A 19,884-nucleotide genomic window follows, 5' to 3' on the forward strand; every position below is an offset into this window, starting at 1 on the left:
GACGGTGTAAGTCACTTACACCTGGCGGATCTTAGGGAGATCTATGCGTAACCTGATTCTATGAATCAGTCGCATAGATACGCCGTCGGAACTCAGAGATTTCTCTATCTGAATCTCCCCCTGTATATATATAATATCTGCTTTTCTGAAAGCCACCTCACTAGACACTGGTTTGTAATGGGGGGCCCCCGGCTTGTTCTCACCGATCCTGTACAGGAAATAGGTCTGTAATCATATAATGTATGTAGGGATCGGGAGAAGGAAGTGGGATTCGGAATCTGCTAGGAAGGCCGCGGGAGAAAATTTAATTAAGATGACAAAGTCAGGACGCCCTTATCAATACGAAACCCATGATCAGCCCTGTAATTCTTTCAATGGATGAACATTCTTATTATTCTCAGGCTGGGAGGCTCCTGCTGGGAAGAAGTCGTCGGCACCTGTGTTGTTCTATGGGAAGCGTCTGCTGCCAGTGACAGTCCACAGAGGGGGGGCGCCGGTGAGACAATGAAGGGGGTCATGTGTGTGTGCGCCAACAGGGACAGCTGTTATCCGCGGTGATGTCACCGTGCCGTAATTGCACCTCCACCCCGGAGCGCTCAGAGGACGGGCATCGCTGTTTTATGACTATGCCGCACTTGTTACTGTCCAGTAAATTTTTATCTTAACCCCTTCAATACCGGGCTTTTATTTCCACTTCCATACCGCGCCTATTCCGGCACTTCTCTCCTGCATGTAGAAATCATCATTCTTTTGCTAGAAAATTACTCAGAACCCCCCAAACACTTTATATGTTTTTTTTAGCAGACACCCTAGGGAATAAAATGTTGGTCATTGCAACTTTTTATCTTACACGGTATTTGCGCAATTATTTTTCAAATGCCTTTTTTTTGTAAAAAAATGGTTTCATGAATTAAAAAATAACAAAACAGTAAAGTTAGCCCAAATGTTTTTGTGTAATATGAAAGATGATGTTACGCCGAGTAAATAGATACCTAACACGTCACGCTTTAAAATTGCGCACACTCGTGGAATGGCGCCAAACTTCGTTACTTAAAAATCTCCATAGGCGACGCTTTAAATTTTTTTACAGGTTACGGGCCAGATTCAGGTACCTGCGCTGCGGCGTAACATATCTCCTTTACGTTACACCGCCAAAAGTTTTCAGCGCAAGTGCTTGATTCACAAAGCACTTGCCTGTAAACTTGCGGTGGTGTAACGTAAATGCGTTCGGCGCAAGCCCGCCTAATTCAAATGGGGCGTGTACCATTTAAATTAGGCGCGTTCCCGTGCCGAACGGTCTGCGCATGCTCCGCTAGGAAATTTCCCGCCGTGCTTTGCGCGAAATTACGGCGCCCCGACGTGTTTTTTGAACGGCGACGTGCGTTACGTCCTTTCGTAAAAATTTGAAATTCGACGCGGGAACGACGGGCCATACTTTAACATGGCTGGTCTAAATCTAAGCCATGAAATAGCAGCCGTAAATTTGCGACGGGAAAAGCCGACTAGCGGCGACGTAGGAGAATGCGACGAACGCGAGTACCTTCGTGGATCGCCGTAAACAGCTAATTTGCATACCCGATGCGGAAAACGACGCAAACTCCACCCAGCGGGCGCCGGAGTATTACACCTACGATCCGAAGGCGTACGAAGCCGTACGCCTGTCGGATCGAAGCCAGAAGCCGTCGTAACTTGTTTTGAGGATTCAAAACAACGCTACGACGCGGCAAATTTGAAAATACGCCGGTGTATCAGTAGATACGCCGGCGTATTACAACTGTGAATCTGGCCCTACGAGTTCTGAGTTACAGAGGAGGTCTAGCTCTAACGCACGCGGTGACACCTCACATGTGTGGTTTGAACGACGTTTACATACGTGGGCGGGACTTACGCGTGCGTTCGCTTCTGAGCGCGAGCTACCGGGGACAGGGGCGTTTTAATTTTATTTATTTATTTATTATTTTACTTATTTTTTTTTTTACATTTTTTTTTTTGATCGCTTTTATCCCTATTACAAGGAATGTAAACATCCCTTGTAATAGGAATGGTGTGTGACAGGTCCTCTTTATGGAGAGATGGGGGGGGGGGGGGGTCAATAAGACCTTCCCCTCCCCCCACATCTCTCCTCCAGGCTGGAAAGCATGAGATCGTGAAAAAAAATTCACCGATCTCATTCTTACTAGCCGCAATTGCGGTTTGTTTATTTACGGGCGACCCGGGCGTGACGTCATCACATCGCGCCCAGGCCTCCGACGGTCATAGAGATGACCATCTGGTCACCAGTCATCTCTATGCTGCACATCCGGCGGACGGCGATCATCTCCCCGGGCCCCCGATGGGACGGGAGAGCCCAGAGAAGCACCAGATGGCAGCGGGAGGGGGGGAATGTCCCCTCCCGCCGCCTATAAGAACGATCAAGCGGCGGAACCGCCGCTATGATCATTCTTACGGTGCGCAGGATCGCCGCCGGGCACACAATGATATCTGAATGATGCCTCTAGCTGCACTCATCATTCAGATATCCCCGCACAAATTACAGGACGTCATATGACGCCCACCCGGGATAACAGATCCCCTTTTTGGACATCATATGACGGCGTGCGGGTTTAAAGTGGTTAAAGAGAACCTGTCCCTAGAACAAGTGTTTCTCAACTTTTCTTTATTTTATGACGCCCTTTAAAAGTATGAAAAATCTTGAAGCAGCCCAGACTAAGACGGGGGGGGGGGGGGGGGGGGTCACCCCATCAGAATCCACAAATAGCAGAAATGTGACCAGCTGCCTCCATCCACAATATACACAATATTACCAAAAGTATTGGGACGCCTGCCTTTACACGCATGAACTTTAACTCCTTCATATCCACGCTATAAAATGAATGACGGCTACAGCGCAGACCTACTTTGACGGGAGGCCGTCAGTAGACATCCTCCCCTTTGCACGCTCTCCACGCCACCACTGCAGGGCGTGCGCTGTGATAACGAACCAATGAGACTCGGGTGATTGCAGATCGGAGTAAGGGGCCGATCCCGGGCCCCTTACCATGTGATCAGCTGTCAGCCAATGACAGCTGATCACGTGATGTAAACAGAAGCTCGTAATCTTTTTTTTCCCCTCCTCACGCTGACAGCGCCGATCACCAGCTTCTCTACAAGGGACATCGGTCCCGAAGAGAAAGAGACACAGGCACCTCATCTGTGCCCACCAGTACCGCCTGCCAGTGCCCACAGTGCCACAAATCAGTGCCCGCCAGTGCATAATAGTGCCACCTATCAATGCCCACGAGTGCCACCTTTCAGTGCCCACCAGTGGTACTAATCAGTGCCACCTAGCAGTGCTGCCAATCAGTGTCACCAACCAGTGCCAATCAGTTCCACCCATCAGCAGGGCTGTCTTAATGAGAGGGCACACCTGGGCACTGCCCAGGGGACCCAGCTGCATGAGGGGCCCCTGCACTTTCCCCAAAGCAGCTGGTCCTTGAGCCCACATTGCCCTGAAAATGGGGCCCCATGATGGCACTGAGAGTGATGGTTACACAGGGGAGGCAGTCTGCATCCTACCTACTTGATGTCGGTTTACCTGCACTGTCATCATTGTAGGGGCCCCATAGCATTACTTTGCCCAGGGGCCCATGATGCTATTAAGACGGCCCTACCCATCAGTGACCATCACTGCCACCTATTAGTGCCCACCAGTGCCACCTATCAATATCTTTCAGTGCCATCCATCAGTGTCACCTCTCAGTGTAACTTCTCAGTGCCACATATCAGTGCCCACCAGTGACGCCTATCGGTGCCCATCAGTGCCGCCTTATTGGTGCCCATCAATGCAGCCTATCGGTGCCTATCAGTGCAGCCTATCACTGCCACCTATCACTGCCACTTCTCAGTGCCACCTATTTATGCCTTTCAGTGCCCCCCATCAGTGCCACCTCTCAGTGTCACCTCTCAGTGCCCACCAGTGTCGCCTATCGTTGCCCATCAGTGCCGCCTTATCAGTGCCCATCAATGCAGCCTATCAGTGCACATCAAGGATCATGAAGGAGAAAAATTACCCGTTTGCAACATTTTATAACAAAATATAAAACCGTTTTGTATTTTTTTTTTATTCTGTCTTTTAAAAAAAATAATACAAAATAAAAACTGCAAAGGTGATAAAATACCACCAAAAGAAATCTCCATTTGTGGGGAAAAATGTAAATATAAAAAATATAAAAATGCCATTTGGGTACAGTGTTGTGTGACCGCGCAATTGTCGTTCAAAGAGTGAGAGCGCTGAAAGCTGAAAATTGGTCTGGGCAGGAAGGGGGTTTAAGTGCCCCGGTAAGCAAGTGGTCAATGACATCCCAGTCTTAGTCCGTTGGGTTCAATATTGAGTTGGCCCCGCCCCTTTGCAGCTATAACACCTTCACCTCTTCTGGGAAGGCCGTCCACAAGGTTTAGGAGGGTGTCTATGGGAATGTTTGACCATTCTTCCAGAAGCGCATTTGTGAGGTCAGGCACTGATGTTGGATGAGAAGGCCTGGCTCGCAGTCTCTGCTCTAATTCATCCCAAAGGTGTTCTATCGGGTTAAGGTCAGGACTCTGTGCAGGCCAGTCGAGTTCCTCCACCCCAAACTCGCTCATCCATGTCTTTATGGACCTTGCTTTGTGCGCTGGTGGGCAGTCATGTTGGAACAGGAAGGGGCCGTCCCCAAACTCCTCCCACAAAGTTGGGAGCATGAAATTGTCCAAATTGTCTTGGTATGCCGACGCCTTAATAGTTCCCTTCACTGGAACTAAGGGGTCAACCCAACCCCTGAAAAACAACCCCCCCACCATAATCCCCCCCCCCCCCCACACCATAATCCCCCCCTCACCATAATCCTCCCCCCCACACCGTAATCCCCCCTTCCCCCACACCGCAATCCCCCCTTCCCCCCACACCGTAATCCCCCCCACCACACAATAATCCCCCCCCACACCGTAATCCCCCCTCCCCCCACACCATAATCCCCCCCCACACCATAATCCCCCCTCCACACCGTAATCCCCCCTCCCCCCCACACCGCAATCCCCCCTTCCCCCCACACTGTAATCCCCCCCACCACACAATAACCCCCCCCACACCGTAATCCCCCCTCCCCCACACCATAATCCCCCCCACACCATAATCCCCCCTCCACACCGTAATCCCCCCTCACCGCAATCCCCCCTTCCCCCCACACCGTAATCCCCCCCACCACACAATAATCCCCCCCCCCACACCGTAATCCCCCCACAATAATCCCCCCCACCACACACCATAATCCCCCCCCCACACCATAATCCCCCCTCCACACCGTAATCCCCCCTCCCCCCCACACCATAATTCCCCCCACACCGTAATCCCCCCTTCCCCCCACACCGTAATCCCCCCCACCACACCATAATCCCCCCCCCCCACACCATAATCCCCCCTCCACCAAATGGTTTGGACCAGCGCACAATGCAAGGGTCACCTGAGCTATTTTCAAATACGTGTTGCAGCCGAGTCCCAAAATGATCAGATCTCCGGCTGACTTGCAAGTGGTTCATCTAATACAACATTGCTAAAGGAAAACTCTGCTGAGTGCTACTTCTATCTACACAGGGAGAATGAATGAATGATGAAGTTGTTGTAGATACACTGAACTCCTTTATATTAGAATAAAAAAATATGGGGTCCTCGTGATTTGAACTGCAAAGGCCACTTTTTAATCTCAACCCCTCCCCCCCCCCCCCCAACCTCTCCCTTTATAGCATAAAAAAAATGAAGACATTAAATGAAACAAGTCCGATCCATCGAGACGTCACCTCGCAGCTTACAGGATTTAGAGCAGTGGTGATCAACTTTCCTAATAATGCAGAGGGTCTCAAGTGCGGCCCCAACATCACCAATGGTGCCTAAAATTCAGTGATTATTCACTTTCATGATATGACTGCAGACATGATACAAGACATGGTCAGAGACTGCAGACATGATACAAGACATGGTCAGAGACTGCAGACATGAAACAGGAGATGGTCAGAGACTCAGACCTGATACAAGACATGGTCAGAGACTGCAGACATGAAACAGGAGATGGTCAGAGACTCAGACCTGATACAAGAGGTGGTCAGAGACTGCAGACACGATACAAGAGATGGTCAGAGACTGCAGACATGATACAGGAGATGGTCAGAGACTCAGACCTGATACAAGAGATGGTCAGAGACTACGGGCATGATACAGAAGATGGTCAGAGACTGCAGACATGATACAGGAGATGATCAGAGACTGTGGACATGATACAGGAGATGGTCAGAGACTGTGGACATGAAACAAGCGATGGAGAGAGACTGCAGACATGATACAAGAGATGGTTTGAGACTCTAGGCATGCACAAAAAGATGTACAGAGACTGCTGACATGATACAAGAGACAATCAGAGACTGCAGACACGAAACAAGAGATGGTCTGAGACTGCAGACATGAAACAAGAGATGGTCAGAGACTGCAGGCATGATACAAGAGATGATCAGAGACTGAAGACATGAGATAAGAGATGGTCAGAGACTGCAGACATGATACAAGAGTTGGTCAGAGACTGCAGACATGATACAGGAGATGGTCAGAGACTGCAGACAGGATACAGGAGATGGTCAGAGACTGCAGACATGATACAAGAGATTGTCAGAGACTGCAGACATGATACAAGAGATTGTCAGAGACTGTGGACATGAAACAAGCGATGGACAGAGACTGCAGACATGATACAAGAGATGGTCAGAGACTGCAGGCATGATACAAGAGTTGGTCAGAGACTGCAAACATGAAACAAGATATGGTCAGAGACTGCAAACATGATACAAGAGATGGTCAGATACTGCAAACATGATACAAGAGATGGTCAGAGACTGCAGACATGATACAAGAGATGGTCAGAGACTGCAAACATGACATGATACAAGAGATGGTCAGAGATTGTAGACATGAAACAACAGATGGTCAGAGACTGCAGACATGATACAAGAGATGATCAGAGACTGCAGACATGATATAAGAGATGATCAGAGACTGCAGACATGATACAAGAGATGGTCAGAGACTTCAGACATGAAACAAGAGATGGTCACAGACTGCAGACATCACATGATACAGGAGATGGTCAGAGACTGCAGACATGAAACAGGAGATGGTCAGAGAGTGCAGACATGATACAAGAGATGGTCAGAGACTGTGGACATGAAACAGGAGATGGTCAGAGACTGCAGACATGAAACAGGAGATGGTCAGAGACTGCAGACATGATACAAGAGATGGTCAGAGACTGTGGACATGAAACAAGCGATGGTTTGAGACTGCAGACATGCACAAAAAGATGTACAGAGACTGCAAACATGATACAAGAGATGGTCAGAGATTGCAGACATGAAACAAGAGGTGGTCAGAGATTGCAGGCATGATACAAGAGATGGTCAGAGACCGCAGACATGAAACAACAGATGGTCAGAGACTGGAGACATGATACAGGAGATGATCAGAGACTGAAGACATGATATAAGAGATGGTCAGAGACTGCAGACATGATACAAGAGTTGGTCAGAGACTGGAAACATGAAACAAGAGATGGTCAGAGACTGCAAACATGATACAAGAGATGGTCAGAGACTGAAGACATGATACAAGAGATGGTCAGAGACTGCAAACATGATACAGGAGATGGTCAGAGATTGTAGACATGAAACAAGAGGTGGTCAGAGACTGCAGACACGATACAAGAGATGGTCAGAGATTGTAGACATGAAACAAGAGGTGGTCAGAGACTGCAGGCATGATACAAGAGATGGTCAGAGACCGCAAACATGAAACAACAGATGGTCAGAGACTGCAGACGTGATACAGGAGATGATCGGAGACTGAAGACATGATATAAGAGATGGTCAGAGACTGCAGACATGATACAAGAGATGGTCAGAGACTTCAGACATGAAACAAGAGATGGTCACAGACTGCAGACATGACACAAGAGTTGGTCAGAGACTGCAAACATGAAACAAGAGATGATCTGAGACGGCAGACATGATACAAGCGATGGTCAGAGAATGTACACGATACAAGAGATGGTCAGAGACTGCAGACGTGCACAAAAAGATGTACAGAGACTGCAGACATGATACAAGAGATGGTCAGAGATTGCAGACATGAAACAAGAGGTGGTCAGAGACTACAGGCAGGATACAAAAGATGGTCAGAGACCGCAAACATGAAACAATAGATGGTCAGAGACTGCAGACATGATACAGGAGATGATCAGAGATTGAAGACATGATATAAGAGATGGTCAGAGACTGCAGACATGATACAAGAGATGGTCAGAGACTTCAGACATGAAACAAGAGATGGTCAGAGACTGCAGACATGAAACAGGAGATGGTCAGAGACTGCAGACATGATATAAGAGATGGTCAGAGACTGCAGTGGTCGTAATGTTATGGCTGATTGGGTGCTATATAAATATCTGTGATAAATAAATACTAAATACAAATAAATATCCTCTCAGCTCTTGATATTTTGTATGCAGCAGATACAATTTACTAACCCCCGAACACACAGCGTATAATATTGCGGTACAAGGCAGATAATGCAGGAATACTTCAATGGATAATACAGATAATCAGAGTGTGAGATCATTACCTTCTCCGGGACCCGTCAGGTCCAGCTGCTTCCTTGTAGATGCTGAGAAGTGTCTGGATTCATCTTTTATTAGAGACAACCGTCCAATCACAGCCTTGAGTGTCTATAATGTATAGAACTACAATGTACAGAACTACAAGGTATAGAACTACAAGGTATAGAACTACAAGGTATAGAACTACAATGTATAGAACTACAAGGTATAGAACTACAATGTACAGAACTACAATGTATAGAACTACAAGGTATAGAACTACAATGTATAGAACTACAAGGTATAGAACTACAAGGTATAGAAATACAATGTATAGAACTACAAGGTATAGAACTACAAGATATAGAACTACAATGTATAGAACTACAAGGTATAGAACTACAATGTATAGAACTACAAGGTATAGAACTACAATGTATAGAACTACAATGTATAGAACTACAAGGTATAGAACTACAATGTACAGAACTACAATGTATAGAACTACAAGGTATAGAACTACAATGTATAGAACTACAATGTATAGAACTACAATGTACAGAACTACAAGGTATAGAACTACAAGGTATAGAACTACAATGTATAGAACTACAAGGTATAGAACTACAATGTATAGAACTACAATGTATAGAACTACAAGGTATAGAACTACAATGTACAGAACTACAATGTATAGAACTACAAGGTATAGAACTACAATGTATAGAACTACAAGGTATAGAACTACAATGTATAGAACTACAATGTATAGAAATACAATGTATAGAACTACAATGTATAGAACTACAATGTATAGAACTACAATGTATAGAACTACAAGGTATAGAACTACAAGGTATAGAAATACAATGTATAGAACTACAATGTATAGAACTACAAGGTATAGAACTACAATGTACAGAACTACAATGTATAGAACTACAAGGTATAGAACTACAATGTATAGAACTACAATGTATAGAACTACAATGTATAGAACTACAATGTATAGAACTACAATGTATAGAACTACAACGTATAGAACTACAATGTATAGAACTACAATGTATAGAACTACAATGTATAGAACTACAAGGTATAGAACTACAATGTACAGAACTACAATGTACAGAACTACAATGTATAGAACTACAATGTACAGAACTACAATGTATAGAACTACAAGGTATAGAATTACAAGGTATAGAACTACAAGGTATAGAACTACAAGGTATAGAACTACAATGTACAGAACTACAAGGTATAGAAATACAATGTATAGAACTACAATGTACAGAACTACAATGTATAGAACTACAAGGTATAGAACTACAATGTATAGAACTACAAGGTATAGAACTACAATGTATAGAACTACAATGTATAGAAATACAATGTATAGAACTACAATGTATAGAACTACAATGTATAGAACTACAAGGTATAGAACTACAAGGTATAGAACTACAACGTATAGAACTACAATGTACAGAACTACAATGTATAGAAATACAATGTATAGAACTACAATGTATAGAACTACAAGGTATAGAACTACAATGTATAGAACTACAATGTATAGAACTACAATGTACAGAACTACAATGTATAGAACTACAATGTATAGAACTACAAGGTATAGAACTACAATGTACAGAACTACAATGTATAGAACTACAAGGTATAGAACTACAATGTACAGAACTACAAGGTATAGAACTACAATGTACAGAACTACAACGTATAGAACTACAAGGTATAGAACTACAATGTATAGAACTACAAGGTATAGAACTACAATGTATAGAACTACAATGTATAGAACTACAAGGTATAGAACTACAAGGTATAGAACTACAATGTATAGAACTACAAGGTATAGAACTACAATGTACAGAACTACAATGTATAGAACTACAAGGTATAGAACTACAATGTATAGAACTACAAGGTATAGAACTACAAGGTATAGAACTACAATGTATAGAACTACAATGTATAGAACTACAATGTATAGAACTACAAGGTATAGAACTACAATGTATAGAACTACAAGGTATAGAAATACAATGTATAGAACTACAAGGTATAGAACTACAATGTACAGAACTACAAGGTATAGAACTACAAGGTATAGAACTACAATGTACAGAACTACAAGGTATAGAAATACAATGTATAGAACTACAATGTACAGAACTACAATGTATAGAACTACAAGGTATAGAACTACAATGTATAGAACTACAAGGTATAGAACTACAATGTATAGAACTACAATGTATAGAAATACAATGTATAGAACTACAATGTATAGAACTACAAGGTATAGAACTACAAGGTATAGAACTACAACGTATAGAACTACAATGTACAGAACTACAATGTATAGAAATACAATGTATAGAACTACAATGTATAGAACTACAAGGTACAGAACTACAATGTATAGAACTACAATGTATAGAACTACAATGTATAGAACTACAAGGTATAGAACTACAATGTATAGAAATACAATGTATAGAACTACAATGTATAGAACTACAAGGTATAGAACTACAATGTATAGAACTACAATGTATAGAACTACAACGTATAGAACTACAATGTATAGAAATACAATGTATAGAACTACAAGGTATAGAACTACAATGTATAGAACTACAATGTATAGAACTACAATGTATAGAACTACAATGTATAGAACTACAATGTATAGAACTACAACGTATAGAACTACAATGTATAGAAATACAATGTATAGAACTACAATGTATAGAACTACAATGTATAGAACTACAATGTACAGAACTACAATGTATAGAACTACAATGTATAGAACTACAAGGTATAGAACTACAATGTATAGAACTACAAGGTATAGAAATACAATGTATAGAACTACAATGTATAGAACTACAATGTATAGAACTACAATGTACAGAACTACAATGTATAGAACTACAATGTATAGAACTACAAGGTATAGAACTACAATGTACAGAACTACAATGTATAGAACTACAAGGTATAGAACTACAATGTACAGAACTACAAGGTATAGAACTACAAGGTATAGAACTACAATGTACAGAACTACAAGGTATAGAAATACAATGTACAGAACTACAATGTATAGAACTACAAGGTATAGAACTACAATGTATAGAACTACAAGGTATAGAACTACAATGTATAGAACTACAATGTATAGAAATACAATGTATAGAACTACAATGTATAGAACTACAATGTATAGAACTACAATGTATAGAACTACAAGGTACAGAACTACAATGTATAGAACTACAATGTATAGAAATACAATGTATAGAACTACAATGTATAGAACTACAAGGTATAGAACTACAATGTATAGAACTACAATGTATAGAACTACAATGTATAGAACTACAAGGTATAGAACTACAATGTATAGAAATACAATGTATAGAACTACAATGTATAGAACTACAAGGTATAGAACTACAATGTATAGAACTACAATGTATAGAACTACAATGTACAGAACTACAATGTATAGAAATACAATGTATAGAACTACAATGTATAGAACTACAAGGTACAGAACTACAATATATAGAACTACAAGGTATAGAACTACAAGGTATAGAACTACAATGTACAGAACTACAAGGTATAGAAATACAATGTATAGAACTACAATGTACAGAACTACAATGTATAGAACTACAAGGTATAGAACTACAATGTACAGAACTACAAGGTATAGAACTACAAGGTATAGAAATACAATGTACAGAACTACAATGTACAGAACTACAATGTATAGAACAACAATGTATAGAACTACAATGTATAGAACTACAAGGTATAGAACTACAATGTACAGAACTACAATGTACAGAACAACAATGTATAGAACTACAATGTATAGAACTACAATGTACAGAACTACAATGTACAGAACTACAAGGTATAGAACTACAATGTATAGAACTACAATGTATAGAACTACAATGTACAGAACAGCAATGTATAGAAGTACAATGTATAGAACTACAATGTATAGAACTACAAGGTATAGAACTACAATGTATAGAACTACAATGTACAGAACTACAATGTATAGAACTACAAGGTATAGAAGTACAATGTATAAAAATACAATGTATAGAACAACAATGTATAGAACTACAAGGTATAGAACTACAATGTATAGAACTACAATGTACAGAACTACAATGTACAGAACTACAAGGTATAGAAATACAATGTATAGAAATACAATGTATAGAACTACAATGTATAGAACTACAAGGTATAGAACTACAATGTATAGAACTACAATGTATAGAACTACAATGTACAGAACTACAATGTATAGAAATACAATGTATAGAACTACAATGTATAGAACTACAAGGTACAGAACTACAATATATAGAACTACAAGGTATAGAACTACAAGGTATAGAACTACAATGTACAGAACTACAAGGTATAGAAATACAATGTATAGAACTACAATGTACAGAACTACAATGTATAGAACTACAAGGTATAGAACTACAATGTACAGAACTACAAGGTATAGAACTACAAGGTATAGAAATACAATGTACAGAACTACAATGTACAGAACTACAATGTATAGAACAACAATGTATAGAACTACAATGTATAGAACTACAAGGTATAGAACTACAATGTACAGAACTACAATGTACAGAACAACAATGTATAGAACTACAATGTATAGAACTACAATGTACAGAACTACAATGTACAGAACTACAAGGTATAGAACTACAATGTATAGAACTACAATGTATAGAACTACAATGTACAGAACAGCAATGTATAGAAGTACAATGTATAGAACTACAATGTATAGAACTACAAGGTATAGAACTACAATGTATAGAACTACAATGTACAGAACTACAATGTATAGAACTACAAGGTATAGAAGTACAATGTATAGAACAACAATGTATAGAACTACAATGTATAGAACTACAAGGTATAGAACTACAATGTACAGAACTACAATGTATAGAACTACAAGGTATAGAAGTACAATGTATAGAACAACAATGTATAGAACTACAAGGTACAGAACTACAATGTATAGAACTACAATGTATAGAACTACAAGGTATAGAACTACAATGTACAGAACTACAATGTATAGAACTACAATGTATAGAAATACAATGTATAGAACTACAAGGTACAGAACTACAATGTATAGAACTACAATGTATAGAACTACAAGGTATAGAACTACAATGTATAGAACAACAATGTATAGAACTACAAGGTATAGAACTACAAGGTATAGAACTACAATGTATAGAACTACAAGGTATAGAAATACAATGTATAGAACTACAATGTATAGAAGTACAATGTATAGAACTACAATGTATAGAACTACACTGTATAGAAATACAATGTATAGAACTACAAGGTATAGAACTACAATGTATAGAAGTACAATGTATAAAAATACAATGTATAGAACAACAATGTATAGAACTACAAGGTATAGAACTACAATGTATAGAACTACAATGTATAGAACTACAATGTATAGAACTACAAGGTATAGAACTACAATGTATAGAAATACAAGGTATAGAACTACAATGTATAGAACTACAAGGTATAGAACTACAATGTACAGAACTACAATGTATAGAACTACAATGTATAGAAATACAATGTATAGAACTACAAGGTACAGAACTACAATGTATAGAACTACAATGTATAGAACTACAAGGTATAGAACTACAATGTATAGAACTACAATGTAAAGAACTACAAGGTATAGAACTACAAGGTATAGAACTACAATGTATAGAACTACAAGGTATAGAAATACAATGTATAGAACTACAATGTATAGAACTACAAGGTATAGAAATACAATGTATAGAACTACAATGTATAGAAGTACAATGTATAGAACTACAATGTATAGAACTACACTGTATAGAAATACAATGTATATAACTACAAGGTATAGAACTACAATGTATAGAAGTACAATGTATAAAAATACAATGTATAGAACAACAATGTATAGAAATACAATGTACAGAACTACAATGTACAGAACTACAATGTATAGAACTACAATGTATAGAACAACAATGTATAGAAATACAATGTATAGAACGCTCTTCAGGAGTAAAAGAATAATCAGCTGTGAAAGAGGAACAAAAAGAACGACAAAGGACAGAGATCAGATTCAGATCCCCAGTGGGAGGTAAGATTTCATAAAACATTTCCAAATTCTGAACTAAGCAAATAAAATTGAAAAGCAATAAAATTAACAAAAATATTAAAAAACAATCCAACAAATAACAATCAGAAGCTCAATCATGAAAGCTAACCTGAAGCTATGGAGGAGTACACTAAAAACACAATCACACCACAATGCACTGGGCTGCAGAGAAGAGTAGAGCCGCCCAATACATAGATGAGATAATATCCATTGTCCGCAGTCTCTGACCATCTCTTCTATCATGTCTGCAGTCTCTGATCATCTCTTGTATCATGTCTGCAGTCTCTGATCATCTCTTTTATCATATCTGCAGCCTCTGACCATCTCTTTTATCATGTCTGCAGTCTCTGATCATCTCTTGTATCATGTCTGCAGTGTCTGACTCTCTCTTGCATCATGTCTGCAGTCTCTGATCATCTGTTGTATCATGTCTTCAGTCTCTGACCATCTCTTGTATCATGTCTTCAGTCTCTGATCATCTCTTGTATCATGTCTTCAGTCTCTGATCATCTCTTGTATCATGTCTTCAGTCTCTGATCATCTCTTGTATCATGTCTTCAGTCTCTGACTCTCTCTTGTATCATGTCTTCAGTCTCTGACTCTCTCTTGTATCATGTCTTCAGTCTCTGACTCTCTCTTGTATCATGTCTGCAGTCTCTGATCATCTCTTGTATCATGTCTGCAGTCTCTGATCATCTCTTGTATCATGTCTGTAGTCTCTGATCATCTCTTGTATCATGTCTGCAGTCTCTGATCATCTCTTGTATCATGTCTTCAGTCTCTGACTCTCTCTTGTATCATGTCTGTAGTCTCTGACTCTCTCTTGTATCATGTCTGTAGTCTCTGACCAGCTCTTGTATCATATCTGCAGTCTCTGATCATCTCTTGTATCATGTCTCCAGTCTCTGACTCTCTCTTGTATCATGTCTGCAGTCTCTGATCATCTCTTGTATCATGTCTGCAGTCTCTGACCATCTATTCTATCATGATATCAAGGCTCCATCTTTACCCAGCGCAGCATTCTGGAACGCACTACACCACAATGCAACAATCTGCTGGGCATATTAACCACTTGCTGACCAGACCTTTTCTGGAACTTTTTGTTTACAAGTTTAACCACTTCAGCCCCGGAAGAATTTACCCCCTTCTTGACCAGAAGAACTTTTTTGCGATTCGGCGCTGCGTCGTTTTAACTGACAATTGCGCAGTCGTGCGATGTGGCCCCCAAACAAAATTGACGTCCTTTTTCCCCACAAATAGAGCTTTCTTTTGGTGGTATTTGATCACCTCTGCGGTTTTTAGTTTTTGCGCTATAAACAAAAATAAAGCGACAATTTTGAAAAAAATTAATATTTTTTACTTTTTGCTATAATAAATATCCCCCAAAAATATATAAAAAAAACTTTTTTTTCCTCAGTTTAGGCCGATACGTATTCTTCTACCTATTTTTCGTTAAAACAATTGCAATAAGCGTTTATTCATTGGTTTGCGCAAAAGTTATAGCGTTTACAAAATAGGGGGTAGTTTTATGTCATTTTTAGTAATATTTTTTTTTTACTAGTAATGGCGGCGATCAGCGATTTTTATCGGTACTGCGACATTATGGCGGACACTTCGGACACTTTTGACACATTTTTGGGACCATTGGCATTTTTATAGCGATCAGTGCATTGATTACTATAAAAATGCCACTGGCAGGGAAGGGGTTAACACTAGGGGGCGGGGAAGGGGTTGAGTATGTTCCCTGGGTGTGTTCTAACTGTAGGGGGGGTGGCCTCACTAGGGGAAATGACAGATCGCTGTTCATACATTGACAGTCAGGCATTTCTCCCCTGACAGGACCGGGAGCTGTGTGTTTACACACACAGCTCCCGCTCCTCGCTCTGTAACGAGCGATCGCGGGTGCCCGGCGGTGATCGCACCCCTAGTGGCCGCTTCAGGGAGTGACGTGTAGCTACGGGCTCTCGCGCAGGGGAGCCGACCTGCCGCCGCGGCTGGTCGGCAAGTAGTTAATAAAAAAAAAAACACTAAAGTTAGCCCAGTTTTTTGTATAATGTGAAAGATGACGTTACGCCGAGTAAACAGATACCAAACACGTCACGCTTTAAAATGATGCACGCTCGTGGAATGCAGACAAACGACTGTACTTAAAGCGGGAGTTCACCCATTTAAAAAAAATAAAAAAATCTCCCCTTAGCTTCCTGCTCGTTCGGTCTAGGGGAATCGGCTATTTGTATTAAAATATGATCCGTACTTACCCGTTTTCGAGATGAATCGTCTCCGTCGCTTCCGGGTATGGGTCTTCGGGAGCGGGCGTTCCTTCTTGATTGACATTCTTCCGAGAGGCTTCCGACGGTCGCATCCATCGCGTCACTAGTAGCCGAAAGAAGCCGAACGTCGGTGCGGCTCTATACTGCGCCTGCGCACCGATGTTCGGCTTCTTTCGGAAAATCGTGACGCGATGGATGCGACCGTCGGAAGCCTCTCGGAAACCTGTCAATCAAGAAGGAACGCCCATTCCCGAAGCCCATACCCGGAAGCGACGGAGAGGATGCGTCTCGTAAACAGGTAAGTAATGCTCATATTTTAAAATAAATAGCCGATTCCCCTAGTAATAACGAGCACCCATCTAAGGGGAAAAAGTGCCCTCTAAGGGTGAACCCCCGCTTTAAAAATCTCCACAGTAGAGGCTTTGAATTTTTTTTACAGGTTACCTATTTAGAGTTACAGAGGAGGCCTGGTGCTAGAATTATTGCTCTCGCTCTAACGCATATGATGATACCTCACCTGTATAATGGGGGTGCAAGGGTTCGGGGCTCCGATAACCACACACGTACCACTCATAGGGGGCCCCCCCCCCAGGTGACCTCTCCCCCCTTCCCCTCCTCCAACCTCCAAGGATAGGCCACCTATTATACAATGTGTTTAACTAAATTTTGTTACATTATTGTGTTAGAATGTGATCACTAAAAGTCTGTCATTCTATCTAGACGGCATTTAGACCCCTTTCACACAGGGGCGCTTTGCAGGCGCTATAGAATTTTTTAAACGTCGCCTATCGAGATTTTTAAGGGTAAAAGTTTGACGCCATGCCACGAGCGGGCGCAATTTTTAAGCGTGACATGTTGGGTAACATTATCTTTCACAATATATAAAAAAATTGGGCCAAATTTATTGTTGTCTTATTTTTTAATTCAAAAAAGTAATTTTTTTCTAAAAAAAGTGCGCTTGTAAGACCGCTGCGCAAATACGGTGTGACAAAAAGTATTGCAATGACCGCCATTTTATTCTCTAGGGTGTTAGAAAAAATATATATATAATGTTTGAGGGTTTTAAGTAATTTTCTAGCAAAAAAAAACTGTTTTAGTCTTGTAAACACCAAATCTGAAAAACACCCAAGGTGCTTAAAGCGGGGGTTCACCCAAAAATAAATTTTTAACATTACATTCAGCCGAGTTATCCTAATGAGAATCGGCTGTTTTTTTTTTTCCCGTACATACCGTATTTTCACCACCGCTTTCGGGTATGTCTTCTGGGCGTTCCTATCTGATTGACAGGCTTCCGACCATTGCATACAGCGCATCACGAGTTGCCGAAAGAAGCCAGACGTCGGTGCGGCTCTATACGGCGCCTGCGCACCGACGTTCGGCTTCTTTCGTCAACTCGTGACGCGCAGTATGCGACGGTCGGAAGCCTGTCAATCAGATAGGAACGCCCAGTACCGCAGAAGACATACCCGGAAGCGGCGGTGAAAATACGGGGGCAGATCCACATAGATCTGCACCCGCGCAGCGTATCTGAGATACGCTACGCCGTCGTAACTTACCCGGCTTTGGTTTGAATCCAGAAATAATTTGCGCCGTAAGTTACGGCGGCGTAGTGTATCTCTTGCGGCGTAACGGAGCGTAATTAAAATCGGCGAGTAGGGGGCGTGTTTCATTTAAATGAAGCGTGTCTCCGCGCCAAACGAACTGCGCATGTGCCGTCCCTAAATTTCCCGCCGTGCATTGCGCTAAATGACGTCGCAAGGACGTCATTGTTTTGACGTGGACGTAAATTACGTCCAGCCCGATTCACGGACGACTTACGCAAACAAAATAAAAAAAAAAATTCAAATTCGATGCGGGAACGACGGCCATACTTAACATTGCGTACGCCACCAAATAGCAGCTTTAACTATACGCCGAAAAAAGCCAACGGAAACGACGTAAAAGAATGCGACGCCCGCTCGTACGTTCGTGGATCGTCGGAAATAGCTCATTTGCATACTCTACGCGGATTACGACGGGAACGCCACCCAGCGGACACCGAAGAATTGCACCTAAGATCCGACGGCGTACGAAGACGTACGCCTGTCGGATATAACACAGATGCCGTCGTATCTTGTTTTGAGGATTCAAACCAAAGATACGACGCGGGAAATTTGAAAGTACGCCGGCGTATCACTAGATACGCCGGCGTACTTCCTTTGTGGATCTGCCCCACGGTATGTACATAAAAAATAAAAATAAAACAGCCGATTGTCATTAGGACAACTCGGCTGAATGTAATGTTAAAAATTAATTTTTTGGGTGAACCCCCCTGCTTTAAGTGGTTAAATGTTGTTGTTTTTTTTACGACCCCGTTTGGATTTTCACGCATATCTCCATGTATGGTACTTGTTTGTATCTATTGGAAAATTTACGGTATATCTTTTTTAGAAAGAGTTTTGTTTAAGAGTACGTACATTGTAGCAAGCTGCACTATATCAGTTCTGCCACTAGATGGTGAAACTGAGTAAATATCACATTTGTTACATTCATCTTTTATAGTGTTACATTTTACCTCTACATGTATTTGATATTTTGTTATTATAAAGCACAATACACCATCCAATGCAAATGTTATGGTAGAACCCCAGGCAGTGGAAACCTCAAGTTCCCTCTTGCAGGTTTCTGGAGGTTTCTTGTGCGCGTG

General features: G+C 41.3%; 1 protein-coding gene across 1 annotated transcript in view; it reads right to left on the reverse strand.

Moving 5' to 3' along the window:
- Window positions 1-8,814, reverse strand: part of NOX5 (NADPH oxidase 5) — a 74,477-nt gene extending 65,663 nt beyond the window's left edge. The window contains exon 1 of the mRNA XM_040342230.1: window positions 8,672-8,814. The gene's annotated coding sequence lies outside the window, so the exon portion shown is untranslated. The remainder of the gene's footprint in view (window positions 1-8,671) is intronic.
- Window positions 8,815-19,884: the final 11,070 nt, after the last annotated feature.

The sequence above is a fragment of the Rana temporaria genome, chromosome 3 (assembly GCF_905171775.1).
Source record: "Rana temporaria chromosome 3, aRanTem1.1, whole genome shotgun sequence".
NCBI classification, from domain to species: Eukaryota; Metazoa; Chordata; class Amphibia; order Anura; family Ranidae; genus Rana; species Rana temporaria.